The sequence below is a fragment of the Ochotona curzoniae genome, unplaced genomic scaffold, assembly GCF_017591425.1.
Source record: "Ochotona curzoniae isolate NIBS_2020 unplaced genomic scaffold, NIBS_Ocur_1.0 contig_1071, whole genome shotgun sequence".
NCBI lineage: Eukaryota > Metazoa > Chordata > Mammalia > Lagomorpha > Ochotonidae > Ochotona > Ochotona curzoniae.
Window position 1 is genome coordinate 7,258,019 of NW_024464939.1, and position 12,225 is coordinate 7,270,243.

Genomic DNA, 12,225 nt, shown 5'->3' on the forward strand with positions numbered 1-12,225 from the left:
CTTTTTTTAAAAAAAGAAAAGAACTGCAATTTTTACCAAGCATTGTAGAAACATAGTGGAAATTGATATAATTTTCAAACAATAAGTGTCCAGATTTTGCCTTTTCTTGTGAGGTGGGCCAAATTCATTAAGTGGAATGGAAAATTGCATTCATCAAATTCTTTGAAAGCCAATGCGCTCCTCACACCTAAATACACATGTATTCATTCAGAACATGGAAGAAATCACAGAAATGGTTAGATTAAGTAAAATAGACAAGGTCCCTCTATTTTTCTCAGTGATCGTATCTGTTAATCCACATTTGAAATTTCATGTGTTACATAGACATCATATATGGAATAGTAGCAAAATGAAAAGGAATGAATGGGCCTGGCGCAATAGCATAGCAGTTAAGGTCCTCACCTTGAATGTGCCGGGATCCCATGTAGGTGCCAGTTCTAGTTCCCATGGCTCCACTTCCCATCCAGCTCCCTACTGTGGCCTGGGAAAGCAGTCCAGGATGGCCCATAACCTTGGGACCCTGCACCAATGTGGGAGACCTGGAGGAAGTTGCTGGCTCCTGGCTTCGGATCGGCGCAGCACCGACCGTTGCGGTCACTTGGGGAGTGCATCACTGGAAGGAAGATCATCTTCTCTGTCTCTCCTCCTCTGTATCTGCCTTTCAAAAAAAAATAATAATAAATAAATCTTTTAAAAAGAAAAAGAAAAGGAATGAATGAGGCTGCTAAAAGAATGAAGACAATGAGACATTTTAAGTTTCTAGATACTAGCTACATCTGGATTTTAAAATTTTATCAAGAAAAGCCCTATTCAAAAATATATGTTACATCTTTCTGCCTTGGATTTTGAGGTATTTGGTATCAGCATCCCATTTATTTATGCAATTCTGATTTTGTGTGAGCATTTTTTGTAAAGGAACATTGCTACTACTTATTTCTAATTAAATGTGCTGTTGTATTTTATTATTATTTTAAGATATATTTATTTTCATCAGAAAGTCAGATATACAGAGAGTAGGAGAGACAGGGAGGAAGATCTTCTGTTTGCTGATTCACTCTCCAAGTGGCCATAACAGCCAGAGCTGAACCAATCCAAAGCCAGGAGCCAGGAGCTTCTTCTGGGTCTCCCATATGGGTGCAGGGTCCCAAGACTTTGGGCCATCCTTCACTGCTTTCCCAGGGCACAAGCAGGGAGCTGGTTGGGAAGCCAGGATGCCAGGATATAAACTGGCATCCATACGGGATCCCTCACACATGGAAGGGGAGTACTTTAGCCACTAGGCTACCACTAGGCCCTGTTTTTTATTATTAAATGTGTGTGATTCATGAAGAATAAATTTCCTGGAAAATCATGATAATGTCATGATATCTGTTACTGGGTGGCACTCACAGGTTTCATTCCATTATGAAGCTTATGCACTGATGGTCACATAGCAATGAGAGACGCCGACGTAGGAATGTGATCTAGATTTATAAGGTATGAGCCTTGCATGCTTGATTGCTTTTCTCCCTTGTGAATTCTGAATAGGGTATTAGTCATGCAAATGTTTTCAGTGATATTCCTCTTTATGATGCCAAATATTGTGGTCACTTGTACAAATACTGTGAGTAAAACAGTGTCATAAGGCCGATAGCTACTTTGCAGCATTTTTCATCTCTCAGTCCACAGTAGATCCTCTGGTGTCCTGCGTATAGCTCTTTAATGGCAGGTGCACACTTCCTCTTTTCTAAGTAAAGTTACGTTACACTTTACTTTGGCAATCCTTCCAGATTGAAGGGAAATGGGTCATGCTCGTATTTGGCAATATGCTTAGATGCTTATTAGGAAAGCGGAAAGGCAAGTCTGGGGACGACAACACTGTAGACTCACTGAACAGGACTTGCAACTACAGCAGGATCCAAGATGGAAATGTGACTGGCATAACAGGAGAAATTTACCACTTCATCTTTTACTTTCTGCTTCCTCATGATGTCTGAAGTCTGTTGAGAATGATGCAAGATGTTGCATAGGAAGCTGTTGGTCATACTGGAGGATCCATACAGGATTGACATCTGTTCTCTGTCAAGCTGGAATTAAACAAAGTGTGGGAAGATGGTCTGGAAAGGATCCAGCCACATTGTTATTTTCCCTGTGAGAGGCATTTGATTGACATGACCAGTAAAAAGATACTGCTAAGAGAAAAATGGAAACACCTTCTGGTGTAGCCTATTAGAAGGCGAACTTTGTTCTTCAGAAGTCACTTAACTTGACAAGAACATGAATTCAGTCATTCAGCTTGACTGTATGTATTCAATCAACAAATACTGTTGATTATCCACTGTGTGTGAGGAAATACTGTGGTTCTCATTTTTAAAAAGTAATAGTAACCTGTTTACCATCATTTCCCTGTTTAGACAGCAGGTTGCTTTAAAAAAATAGTATTTTTTTTAACATATGTAATCGTTTTTCTAAGATCCACTCTTAAAATATCACTTCCTCCCTTTCTGCAAATATCTGAAGAACATTTTAAGAAACAGACTGACAAAAACCTCAACTTCCCCCTTATACGTAGGACTCTGTCTAAGCTTTTGTCTGAGTGATAATAGGTTTCACGTCACATGCAAGTTGGAGCCACTGCCTCAGTCTGCAGACACATTTGCTAGTAGATGAAAGCAGCTGAAGTGGTGGTGTTTGTTTTCTCACATCCAGCCTTCATGCGTTTGCTAGAGATGGAGACAGCCAGCCAGGGTAGGGAAAAGAGAAAAAGGAATTGCTGAGTGAAGTCGACGGATCCAAAATGGAATCAAACCCTTGGCTTTGCTAGCTCCTAGTTCTAATCCATGATGGAGTTGGTATGGTTCCTATCGACTTGCTTAAATGAGAAAGTTGTCAGCCACCTTGGAACATTTTCCTTTTTGTAAATATTTATTTATTTTTATTTGCAAGGCAGAGTTAGAGAGAAAGAAAGGGAAACTTTCCATCCACTTGTTCACTCCCCCAAAGTCTTCAGTAACGAGTGCTGGGCCAAGCTGGGGCAAGGGTCTAGGAGCTGTTTCCAGGTTTCTCACACACCTGTGGTGGCTATACCACTTGGCCCGTCTTCCACTGCTTTGCCAACATCTATGGCATGGGTCTGCATCAGAAATAGAGCAACCAGGAAACAAGCTGTCATCTCTATAGGATGCACCTGGATGGGGGGGGCGGGGTGGCTGCACCTGCTACATCACAAAGCTGGCTCCCATGAGCTATTTTTAAAATCCTGATATTATAGTAAAGTCCATAAGTTAAAATTAAATTATATTTTCATGTATTCTTGTCAGTGCCTGTCCATATTCATTTACCATGTTCAACAGCCCCATTAATACTTACTTAGTACATTTTTCTTGATCAAGTATACACTCCAAAAAAGCCAATAGGACTACATTTGAATCTGAGCGCAACAGTCCAGTGTCTAACATCAGTTCAGCTCCGGCTGTTGTGGTCACTTGACGAGACACCTAGCAGATGGAAGATCTTTCTGTCTCTCCTTCTCTCTGTAAATTTGCATTTCCAATAAAATAAAATAAATAATTCTTAAAAATAGGTGAGAGTCTAGACTGGCTTATAACTCTAACAAGACATATGTCAACAGTTTGGGTGCAGAACAGTTTTAGGAGGGGTGTACAGAGAAATCCTCAATACCCTAGTGAGGAGCAACTAATCTTTGTGTCCCACCTTGCTTCAATGCTATAAAATGCTAAATGTTATAATGAAAATAAACACGAGACAGCTGAACAGTAATCTATAGCCATTTTAAGGTGTATAGAACCCGGTTGTATATAAACTGAAATTGAAATGTCAATGAAGTAGTCACAGGATGTGGTTAAGAACTTGCTTTTTTTTTTTTTTTTTTTTTTAACAAATTGGTTACTCAATACTATGTCAATTAATTCCATAACGTTATAAATTGTTGCTGATGTTATATTGGGGCTTTTAATTGATCGGGATGATACTCTGCCGGCTCTACCTTCAGACCAGAAAAGGTCTCCCCAAGAAGCCGTTGAACTTATCTGGATAATAAGATACTGGACTCTGTGCTTGGTATATGCTTGCATTGAAGGAATCTCAACTGAACTTGCACTGTGGTTAAGCAACAAAGTGGAGGAATCCACCATGGGGGGAGGGTTTGGGTGGGGTGGGGGGTATCCCAGTGCCTATAAAACTGTCACATAATGCAACGTAATTAATAAAAAAAAAAATAATTACCAAAAAAAATGAGAGTACCTAGGACTCCAGTTGCACTCTTGAGAGGAGATGCACACATTTCAAATGGTGACTTGACTTGTTGCAGCAAAATAAACCTTTCCTTGGTAATGACTTAAAGGCACCATGTTACAAGCACCGTAAGATTTGCCAGTGTAGATAGGAAATGCCACTTCAACTAAAATGCTATTAGATTCTTTAAGATGTAAATCAATTCTACATAAAATGAAAACACATTTTTTAGTATCAAGGTGGTGTGAAAAGGAAAAAAAATTTCAGCAGGCTAAATGAATCTTGGGCCATCTTCCACTGCTTTCCCACGTCATTAGAAGGGAGCTGTATCAGAATTGAAGCCACCTGGACTAAAACAGAGCTGACTCCTTAACCTATGTTTTAACCATTTGACTCAACTGCTCATCTCAACAACAAAATTTTCAAAATAACAATTCCCTTTATAAAGTATTACAGTCTATTTCCTTGATATTTTGTGGAAATGTCAATGTTTTCCCTAGAAATATATAAATACTTCCTGCACATAAAAAGAATGGACTTAAGTTTTGCTCTTCTATAAATGAATCAGGAAATTTTTAAAAAGCTAAAACTAACTGTTTCAACTTCACTAGATAAACTAGGAACCACTAGAGAATGATTAAGAGTACGACAACAAAAGGTCCGAATATAGAATTTTAATGCCTTATATTTTCATTTCTCTTGAGAAGATCATCGTCATTGTAAAGAGGCAGGCTTGTCACCATCCATCCAGGGCATAATTTAATTGCACCCATCAACTGTGGACTCCCTGCAAACACAGCAGCAAGTGGAGCTTGCCTTCTGCAAAGAACCAAAAGATTCAGCAATTCATAACGTCATTATACACTTACATTTCAATGGCAGTTCATTTTTAATTTACAAATTCAACAAAAATATATCAGGCATCGTGTCAGAGATTGTTTTGAAGGGACAGAAAGTTAAAAACAATGGAGCCGAGAGACGATATCTGTGTGCCAGCTGGTAATAATGCCACTCAAAAACAATACAAGGGAAAGATGTAGATTAAGAGGAGAGTGACAAGGCAAGAACACTTATTTTATATAGCGTGGCTAGCTCAGTGGTGGAGCTGAATTCGCAAATTCAACTTCTGCAAATTTATCCCCTCAAACCCAACTCCCTCTAGACCTAATTATCCTCCTGCTCCTTCCCTACCTGTATATGTGTCTGTCTACAGATAATACACTTATAACTTCCCCACTTCAATAGATGCAACTTATCAGGAAGCAAAACCTACAAGCAGATCCTCAAGAACAGCTTAAATGCCTTCATTGTGTTACTCAACTCTGTATACTCAATACCCGCACACTTTGTTCCAGAGTTAATGCAGGTCTCTGCAAATAGGGATGGCACATTGTGACTCTCTTTTTATTTAAGATTTGTTTATTTGCTATAGATTATTTTTATTAGAATGGCAGGTCAGATTTTATGAAGAGAAGGAGAGACAAAGATCTTCCATTGGCTGGTTCACTTCCCAAGTTCCTGCAGAAATGGGAGCAAGTGGAGACCAAGAGCACTGCGTCCATTACTTTTCTGTTAGCACTGGCTGAGAATCCCAATCATCTTTGTCCCTGATGCATCGTGACTGCAGGGAGTTTGCAAGGCTCTAGAAAAAGGCAGCTGGAAGAGAAGTCCTCAACTGCAGACCACCTCAGCTCTGGCTCTTGTGGTCGTTTGCAGAGTGCACCAGCAGATGGAAGACCTGCTTTATCTCCCCTCTCTCTGTAAAATCTGCCTTTTAAATAAAAACAAATCTTAAAAAATAAAACAAGGGCCCAACACTGTAGCCTAGTGGCTAAAGTTCTAGCCTTGCATGCACCGAGATCCCATGTGGGCACCAGTTCTAATCCCACAGCCATGCTTCCCATCCAGCTCCCTGCCTGTGGCCTGGGAAGGCAGTCAAGGATGGCCCAAAGCCTTGGGACCCTGCACCTGCGTGGGAGACTCAGAAGAGGGTCCAGGCTCCTAGCTTCGGTCCAACGCAATTCTGACCCTTGCGGCTGCTTGGGGAGTAAATCAAGAAATGGAAGATCTTCTTTCCTCCTCTCTGGGTATTTGACTTGACAATAAAGTTAAATAAATCTTTAAAAACAAAACAGAACAAAACCACATCCCTAATAACTCAATGTCTAGTAGTGCAAAGTACAACTGTTCAGCCTTTGTCATGTTGCAAATACTGTTAAATAGGGCAGTGTTGAGGAACAGTGGGTTAAGCTGCCACTTGGCCCTCATATCCAACATCAGAATGCCAGCTCAATCCTGGCTTCTCAGCTTCTGAATCCAAAGAGGTTGCAATTGGCAGCCCAAACGCTCAGGTTCCAGTCTCCCATTAGGGAAATCCACATAGAGCTCCTGGCTTCTCTGGTGTAGCCTAGCCCTGGCTGGGATAGGCTCTCTCACTTTTTCCCCCTTCCCTCCCCTTCTCCACCACACTACCATTCAAATAAATAAATAGACCTTAGAAGAATAGTAATAAGGGACTGGCACAGTGGAATAGCATAGTAAGCATCTGCCTGAAGTGCCAGCATGCTAAGAGTCCTGGTTGCTGTATTTCTGATCTAGCTCCCTGCTTATGGCCTGGAGAAGCATTGGATGATGGCTCAAGTTCTTGGGACCCTGCCCCCATATGGAAGACCAGGCAGACGTTCCTGCCATTGACATCCTATCTGGGAAGTGAGCGAGGGCAGGGAACATCTCTCTGTCTCTCCTCTCTGTAACACTGCCTTTCCAGTAAAAATAAATCTTTACATAGAACAAGAGTAGAAATAAGGCCAATTTCTCATTTCTTTCTCTCCTCTCTGTGTCCTATTTCACTGCTCTGCAGCAGAATGCTCAACATAAAACATAATTACAAATACTTGGTTACACAAAAGAGGAGCTGGTGGGAGGCATGCAGAACACTTGGGACATCCATATCCAATAGGGGGCATCTCGGCTCAAATCCCAGCTCTGTTTCTGATTCCAACCTCCTGCAACGCACACCCTGCAGGTGATGCTCAAATACTTCAGTTGCTGCCATGCCCGTGGGAGTCCTGGATTTAGTTCTCAGTTTCTGGCTTCAGCCTGGTCCCACTTTGCCTACTGTGAGCCCCAGGGAAATAACTGAGTAGACAGAGATCTGTCTGCCTCTCCAGTCAGTCATACATTTTACAAACAGTTTGAAAGGAAGAGCTAGGACTTGGACATAAACAAAAGATGTGGTTCATTTGCTTTAAATGAATACTGACACACAACTCAGGTCCTACAGCATTTGTCCTCTGCACAGTGGAGCCAGCATGCTCAAGATCCTCAGCCAGCATGCTCAAGATCCACAGTCACCAGGCCAAGACAGGCAAACAGGATCACTGTGAGCCCTTTGCTAGGGCCCGGCAAGCTCCCTGCAGTCACGATTTGGCAGGACTGGGATTCCCAGCTGGTTCTAACAGGGAAGTATTCTACACGGTGCTCGTCTCCACTTCCTCCTGTTTCTAACCTAGGAGCCTAGTTCTCACTTGTAGAAATACTTGTGTCTTTCTTCCTGGATCTTACTTGTCTTTTTGGAAAGTGTTTCATTCTTTCTCATGTTTCTACTTCTGCTTTTACACCTTTAATATTCCTGATGTAGTTATTTTATCTATGCCTGTAATAACACTTCTGTATGCTCATGGATTCTGAGGAATCTCTAATCTTGAGCACATGACTTTCTCTGGCCAACAAGACAGAATATAATGTGGGCACAGACATAAAAACATGTTCAAGGTTGGCCCTCTCTTGATGCTTTTGCGAACTCCACCACACCTTCTGAACAAGACTGGCCTAATATGCCAGTCATGTAGTCAAACCAATTATCTCCTCAACTGATACCAAGCCAATCCCAGGTATTTGAGAGAGAACACATCAAATTAGCCAATCCCAGCTTCTTCCAGGTCTCCCATGTTTCAGAGGTCAAGTACATAAGCCATCTTCTACTGCTTTCAAGGCGTATTAGCAGCAAGTTGGATTCGAAGTGGAGCAACTGGGACTTGAACTGGTGAGCACACTGGATGTCTATATTGCAGACAGCCGGCTTTACTCACTATGCCACAGTGCCAGCCAAATGTTTGGTAGTTTTTGGGCTCACCCTTTGACACTTCATCTGGTGAACCCTGAGCTGAGACTGTATCGGGCATTCCATTCCAGCTCAGGACTACTTTTTATACTGACTTCTTGGTTTGGAATTTTCTGAATTACACAAATATAATTTCAAACTAGTCAGAGCCACTGCTACAAATCCAGAGGAGAAATCTGAAGAAGGAGAGCTGAAGCCAAGAGGATCTGAATTCATTATTCATCTCTCTGCCATGTAGCAGACACTGTGCGTTTCCCTCCCCTCCCCGTGTGGGCTCTGGATTCGTGTGTGTGTGTGTGTGTGTGTGTGTGTGTGTGTGTGGTGTATATGTGTGTCTGGGGTGGAGGGGGACTGGGAGCAGATCTCCCATATAGTTTCCTGTTTCCACAGTCTCAGGTCCACATCTCGCACAATGTGTGCGCATTCAAATCTAAACCCTAGTTACCAAGACGAGCACTTGACCACCCGTACACCCCAGCTCAGTACAGAAGGAAACCCTTCTGACTTTCTGAACAAAAGGAAAGCTGTTCATTTTAATGCCTCATTTCTAGGTGTTGGACAGCGGGACTCTCAAATTGTGTACAGGATTTTGAGCCTATGGAGATGAGTTTCATTACAAAAATAAAGAAAAAACCTAAATATCCCTTCAAACACGAGATAAAATCCTTCTGTTTTATGGAAAGAACATTGAAAAGTATTATTTTTCCTAAATCCACTGGATAATGTACATTGATTAATAAATACTTTAACAGCTTTAACAGTAAGTTCAGCCTTACTTTATCCAGGTCATAAATTCCACTGCATCTGGGTCATTGAACTCCTGTAGTTCTGTTAATTTTGTCATTAGTCTTGGGAAGAACTAAAATATAAAGCAAAATTCCCAGAAGGTATATGTAAGTAGCTATAACACTTAAAACTGTGTCAGATTACTTCAAAATACTAAGAGACTAATTTAAGGTCAACAATATATTAACATTTATTTTCACAGAAGAAAGTCATGGATCTCCTGATTTCCTTGAGTGACCTGCTCATTCTTCATTACAAATAACCTACTTTATGATTTATTCACGGCTGAGACCCAATAATTTTATCATAATAAGTCAATTGTTAGTGCACATATTAAGCTGTCATCCATATATATATATATATATATATACACACACACACATATATATATATATATAAACAGACAAATTTCAAGTGAAAAAATTGGTGGGCTTATTGCCACTGGTTACAGGTTATGTATAATATGCCAATTAACCTTTATCATTTTAGCTGTTAGTATTTTAGAGTTGTCAGATGAAATTTCAAGTGAAATAATTTGCAGGTTTATCGTCAACTGGTCTCAGGGTGTATATAATATGCGAATTTTCCCTGCCAGTAACAAACTGAATTAACAGTCACACTAGATTACAGATGGCATTCCACAAATTTTAACTCTTGTATTACATTCTTAATGATGAAAAAAAGTCAGAATGTACTGAGGATGTCACACTTAATTAGAAAAATGTCTCAGTGCAAGTTTTCTATGCACACAAATTTTTCATAACCTTTTAGGTAAACTACATTTTAGTAGCAGTAAAATCTAATTTTCTTACCTCTTTCCATGAACGGAGACCTATTATAGTGGGCACAACCATGCTCAGATGGAGAGCCTAAAATATAAAGAAAAGTGTGTTAAGGGTAAATACATTTCAGAAGCTACTTTAGAAACAGTAGACACTGGGCCTGGGACTATCCCCTAGTGGCTAAATCCTCACCTTACAATAGTTGAGATCCCAAATGGGCACGGGTTCATGTCCCAGCTGCTCCACTTCCCATCTAGCTCCCTGCTTGCGGCCTGGGAAAGCAGTGGAGGACATCCCACTGAGTTGGGACCCTGAACCCCTCAGCTGTATCAAGGAGCCCTGTTCTGAGTCATCATACTGTCCTACGAATGAGTGCTTCTTATTACAGATTATTTCTTAATCTAGAAGACAATAATTTGCTTGATAAATAATGTATCTTTGTATTTCAACCATGCAGATTTACTTTTAAGACTTGCTTTTAAGATCTTGGGAAAATTCACGGAAGACACCAATTTTGAGACTGGAGAGAGAACAGAGCGGAGAGGAGGGAACTTGGAGGAGGAGGGAGGGGACACTCCAGCACCAACTTAATTGTATCAAAAACAATTTTTAAAAAAAGTCAAGGGAAAAAAACAAATATCTTTGAAAAAATCAGCATCTACCTTAGGGAGGAGTAATGACTCAGAACCACTTATAGTAAACTTGGACTCTCAGGTTGAACATGGGTATACTGCTAAATTCTCTGCGTGGGACACTAGCATTCCATGTATGCATACCTGCTTCGAGTCCTGGTTACTGTTACTGATCCAGCTTCCAGCTAATGCTCACTGTGGGAGGTGGCTTCAGTACTTGGTTTCCTGCCATCCATGTAGGAATCTGGGTGGAGCTCCTGGCTCTTAACTTCATCTTGGCCCAGGCTCAGCTTTCGTAGGAATTTGAGGAGTGAACACATAGGTGAGTTTGGATAAGACATTTCTGTTAAACCTCTTGAAACAGCCTTGTTATCCATAATGTAGTAAGGTTAGAAGATACCCTTATTAATTCTAATGAGTTCAACTGAATTTTTGTAGGCGCTCACCACAGCGCTACATTATAAAGTGGTTCCTGTTGTTTCACCAGAATCTGTAGATTCATTTGTGACAATAATGGTGATACTGCGAAATGACTAATGCTCAGTGAAGACTGACTTATTAGGGATCCACTGGTTTATGCATGTATATCCAGAGCCTTTTCTTTTCCTTTCTTTTCTTTTTCTTTTTTCTCCTCTCCTCTGATTTCTTTTGTCTTCCTTTCTTTCTTCCTTTCCTTTCCTTCCCTTCTTTTCGCTTCTCTTCCCTCTTTTTTTGGAACCCAGTCCTTTAGAAATTACTTAGCATGCAAACCAAGGAGCTTGAATTGCTCACTGATACCAATGCAACTTCATTGATAACTTGCCTTAAATGAATCCTCAGAAAGACGCAGGCAGCACTGTTCTTGACTCTCCACTCAATTTTCAAACAAACACTGCCTGCTGCAACATTCAAGGCATATGCTGTTATGTGGCCGAGTCTTTTGCATATGAGACTACTTCATAACATTAAGCTTAGGAGCTGAAGCTCTTGAGCTCAACAACATTGAGCACCTCTTCTAGCCAGGACACCCCAAAGGGACATAACCAAGGAATATGGAAACAATGCATTAACGGACATGTAGAGGAAATTAATAAACAGATTTCATTTGAGCTTAGTAGAAGAAGTAGGAGAAGTAGAATTGTGATAAGCAGGGAAAGCATAGGTGAGGCCATCTGTGTACATACAGGGACACTGCTTCAGCAGAACCCACAAATTTTGAGAACATCCCTCCTGATTACCTGATTCTAGGTGGTATTTTATAATTCTGGAAGTTATAGATGTCTGATAGCAATGGCCATGAATTTCTTGAGACTACAATTAACTTGATGACAACAAACAACAGAACTTTATTCTCACATCAATTCTGGAAGTCAAAAGAAATCAAGGTATTATGGGGCTCTATTTCCTATGCAGGCTCCAGTGCAAGTTCTGTTCCTTGCCTCTTGTGGTGTCTGTTAGCTCCTGGCACCTCTGGGCTTGATTTCTGTAACTGTAATATGCCTATTCTTGTTCCGCTGTCAAATATAAGAGACAGGCAGTCTCTTTCTTATAGGAATATTTGTCAAGGGATTTAGGGCTTACCTTGATAATCCAGAAGGATTGCCTCATGTCAAAATCATGAGCTTAATTATGTCTGCAAAGAAACTTTTCCCAAATGAGCTAACAATTCACAGGAACTAGAAATTAAGAT